Source organism: Lynx canadensis, chromosome B3 (genome assembly GCF_007474595.2).
Source record: "Lynx canadensis isolate LIC74 chromosome B3, mLynCan4.pri.v2, whole genome shotgun sequence".
Taxonomy (NCBI): domain Eukaryota; kingdom Metazoa; phylum Chordata; class Mammalia; order Carnivora; family Felidae; genus Lynx; species Lynx canadensis.
The window spans coordinates 23,724,324-23,728,561 of record NC_044308.2 but is presented as its reverse complement, the minus strand read 5'-3'; positions in this window follow the sequence as shown (position 1 = coordinate 23,728,561).

Sequence of the window (4,238 nt, the reverse complement as noted above, 5' to 3'; positions counted from 1 at the left end):
GCATGTGTGTGTGGGGGGGGATGGGTTAAACAGGTGATGGGTATTAAGGAGGGCACTTATTGTGATGAACACCAGGTGTTGTATGGAATTGCTGAATCACTAAATTGTACACCTGAAACTAATATAACACTGTATGTTCACTAACAGGAATTTGAATAAAAACTAGTAATAATAATAATGGGAGGAACTAAACCTTCCAATACCTTGTTCATGGACTTCTAGCCTACATAATGTAAGAAAATAAATTTATGTTAAGCTATTCAGTTTCTGGTATTTTGTTATGGCAGCTCTATCAAAATAATACAAATTTTGGTGCAATTAAATGAGGTGCTATTATAACAAGTACTTAAAAATGTAGAAGTTACTTTGGAACTGGATTGTGCATAGAAGCTGGAAGAGCTTTGAGGTGCATGATAGAAAAAAAAAACCTAGATTGTCTTGAAAAGACTTGGTAGGAATATGGACACTAAAGGTGATTATACTGAGATCTCAAATAAAAATGAAGAATATATTATTCAATAACATTTCAAAATAGGAAGAAAGGTGTTCTCTGTTATTTTTTTTAATGTTTATTTATTTTTGAGAGAGACAGAGACAGAATGCGAGTGGGTTAGGGGCAGAGAGAGAGGAAGACACAGAATCGGAAGCAGGCTCCAAGCTCTGAGCTGTCAGCACAGAGCCTGACGCAGGGCTCAAACCCACAAACCAGGATATCATGACCTGAGCTGAAGTTGGAAACTCAACTGACTGAGCCACCCAGGCACTCCAAGGTGTTCTCTGTTATGGGAAATAATTTGGCCAAATTGCGTTGTAGTGTCTTGTGGAAAGTTGAAATTACAGTGATGGTCATGGATATTTAAGGAGATTTCTAAGCAAAGTATTGAAAGCACATCCTGGTTTATCTTTGTTGCTTATAGTAAAATGTGAGAGCAGAATAATAAGTTGAAGAAATTGTTAAGGGAAAAAGAACCATAACTTGAATATTTGGAAAATTCTTAACTTATCCATATTGTGAAATACAAGAAAGCTTGCTCTGGAAAGAATACCAAAGTGTGGCTGGAAAACAGCTGCATAAAGAGATTACAGGTATAACTCATTGACTTAACCAGCCATCTTAGCAGAAGCCAAGAATAGAGATGGAATTATATCAGAAGAAAAACTGCCAGGTTGAATTAAAGGGAATAGGGATGGGGCAAAATCAAGGAAAGCTGTTAGATTTCTGGGATTTGACAGGATGGGTCAATAGAACTATCCAGTTGTGAATATGAAGTTTTCTTCAAGAAAAGAGAATGACCTCCCAAATGACTGAATGATCAACAAGGCTGACACTTGGAGCTCAGAGCAATCACCATGATGAGTTGGAAGACAGAGAATTTAGCCAAAGAAGATTACTGTCTTTTAAATTTTTATTTTAATTCCATTTAGTTAACAAAGGGTATTATATTAGTTTCAGGTGTACACTTGTAGTGATTGAACATTTCTATACATCACGTGCTCATCACAAGTGCACTCCTTAATCCCCATCACCTATTTCACCCATCTGTCCACTCACCTCCCCTCTGAAAACCATCAATTTGTTTTGTTTGGTTTGTTCTCTATGATTAAGAGTCTACTTCTTGATTAACTCTCTTATTTTTCTCTTTGCTTGTTTGCTTTGTTTCTCTCTGTTTGTTTTGTTTCTTAATTCCACATATGAGTGAAACCATATGCTATTTGTCCTTCTCTGAGTGACTTATTTCACTTAGCATAATGATCTCTAGGTCCATCAATGTCATCACAAATGGCAAGATTTCATTCTTATTTTTTATATATTCCACTTTATATATATACCACATCCTCTTTATACATTCATCAAATAATGGACACTTGGGCTCCTTCCATATCTTGGCTATTGCAAATAATCCTCCAATAAATGTAGGGGTGCATGTATCACTTTGAATTAGTGTTTTTGTATTCTTCAGGTAAATACCCAGGAGTGTGATAGATGGGTAATCAGGTAGTTATATTTTTAAGTTTTTTGGGGAAAATCTATACTTTTTTCTAGAAGCTGCACCAGTTTGCATTCTACCAACAGTGCAGGAGTATTCCTTTTTCTCCACATCCTCACCAACACCTGTTGTTTCTTGTGTTATTAATTGTAGCCATTCTGACAGGAGTGAGGTGTAGTTTTGATTTGCATTTCCCTGATGATGAGTGTTGTTAAACATCTTTTCATGTATCTGTTAGTCATCTGGGTGTATTCTTTGGAAAAATGTCTATTCATGCATTCTGCCTATTTTTAAACTGAATTATTTGTTTTTTGGGTGTTGAGTTTTATAAGTTTTTTATATATTGTGGAGATGAAACCTTTATCAGATATGTTATTTACAAATATCATCTCCCATTATGTAGGTGCCTTGTAGTTTTTTTATTTTGCTGTGCAGAGCTTTTAATCTTGATGAAGTCCCAATAGTTTATTTTTGATTTTGTTTCCTTGCCTCAGGAGACTTATCTAGAAAAAAAAGTTGTTATGGCTTATATCATAAGTTGTTATGCCTGTAGAATATGCTAGAATTTTTATGGTTTCAGGTCTATTGAGGCTTTTTTTTGTAGGCTAACATGTTATCTATTCTGTAGAATGTTCCATGTACACTTGAAAAGAATATGTATTCTGCTGGGTTTTTTGGATGGAATATTCTGAACAAATCTGTTAAATTCACCTGGTACAATGTGTCATTCAAAGTAGTTTTCTTGTTGACTTTCTTTTTTTTTTTTAGTTTATTTATTTATTTTGAGAGAGAGAGAAAGAGCACAAGTGGGGGAGGACCATACAGAGAGATGGAGAGAGAGAGAATCCCAAGCATGCTCTGCCCTGTCATGCCCCAGTGGGGTCGAACTAATGAACCATGAGATAATGACTTGAGCTGAAACCAAGAGTGGGAAGCTTAGCTGACTGAGCCACCCAGGCTCACCCTTGTTGATTTTCTATTTGGATGTTCTGTTCACTGATGTAAGTGTAACATTAAAGTCCCCTACTATTATTGTATTACTATCAATTAGTTACTTTATGTTTGATATTAACTGTTGTATGTATTTGGGTACTCTCACTTTGGGTGCATAAATATTTGCAATTGTTGTATTTTCTTGATGTATTATCTCCTTTTTTATATACAGTGTCCTTCTTTGTTCCTTGTTACAATCTTTGTTTTGAAGTCTATTTTTCCAATATAACTATTGCTACTCTGGCTTTCTTTTAACATCCATTTGCATGCATGAGCAAAGTTTCTGCATCCCCTCACTCTCAATACACAGGTGTCTTTAGGTCTAAAATGAGTCCCTTGCAGGCAGTATATATAGATAGGTTTTGTTTTTGTTTTTTGTTTTTTGTTTTTAATTTAAATCCAAATTAGTTAGCATATAGGGCAACAATGATTTCAGGAGTAGGTTCCTTAGTGCCTCTTACCCATTTAGCCCATCCCCCCTCCCACAACCCCTCCAATAACCCTCAGTTTGTTCTCCATATTTGTGAGTCTCTTCTGTTTTGTTCCCATCCCTGTTTTCATATTATTTTTGTTTCCCTTCCCTTATGTTCATCTGTTTTGTCTCTTAAAGTCCTCATATGAGTGAAGTCATAGGATTTTTGTCTTTCTCTGACTAATTTCACTTAGCATAATACCCTCCAGTTCCATCCATGTAGTTGCAAATGGCAAGATTTCATTCTTTTTGATTGCCGAGTAATACTCCATTGTGTATATATGTGTGTATATATATATGTGTGTGTATATATATATATATATATATATATATCACATCTTCTTTATTCATTCATCCATTAATGGACATATATCACATCTTCTTTATTCATTCATCCATTAATGGACATTTTGGCTCTTTCCATACTTTGGCTATTGTTGATAGTGCTGCTATAAACATGGGGGTGCATGTGTCCCTTCGAAACTGCACGCTTGTATCCCATGGATAAATACCTAGTAGTGCAATTGCTGGGTCGTAGGGTAGTTCTATTTTTAGTTTTTTGAGGAACCTGCATACTGTTTTCCAGAGTGGCTTCACCAGCTTGCATTCCCACCCAATGATGAGTGATGTTGAGCATTTTTTCATGTGTCAGTTGGCCATCTGGATGTCTTCTTTGGAGAAGTGTCTATTCATGTCTTTTGCCCATTTCTTCACTGGATTATTTGTTTTTTTGAGTGTTGAGTTTGGTAAGTTCTTTATAGATTTTGGATACTAACCCTTTATCT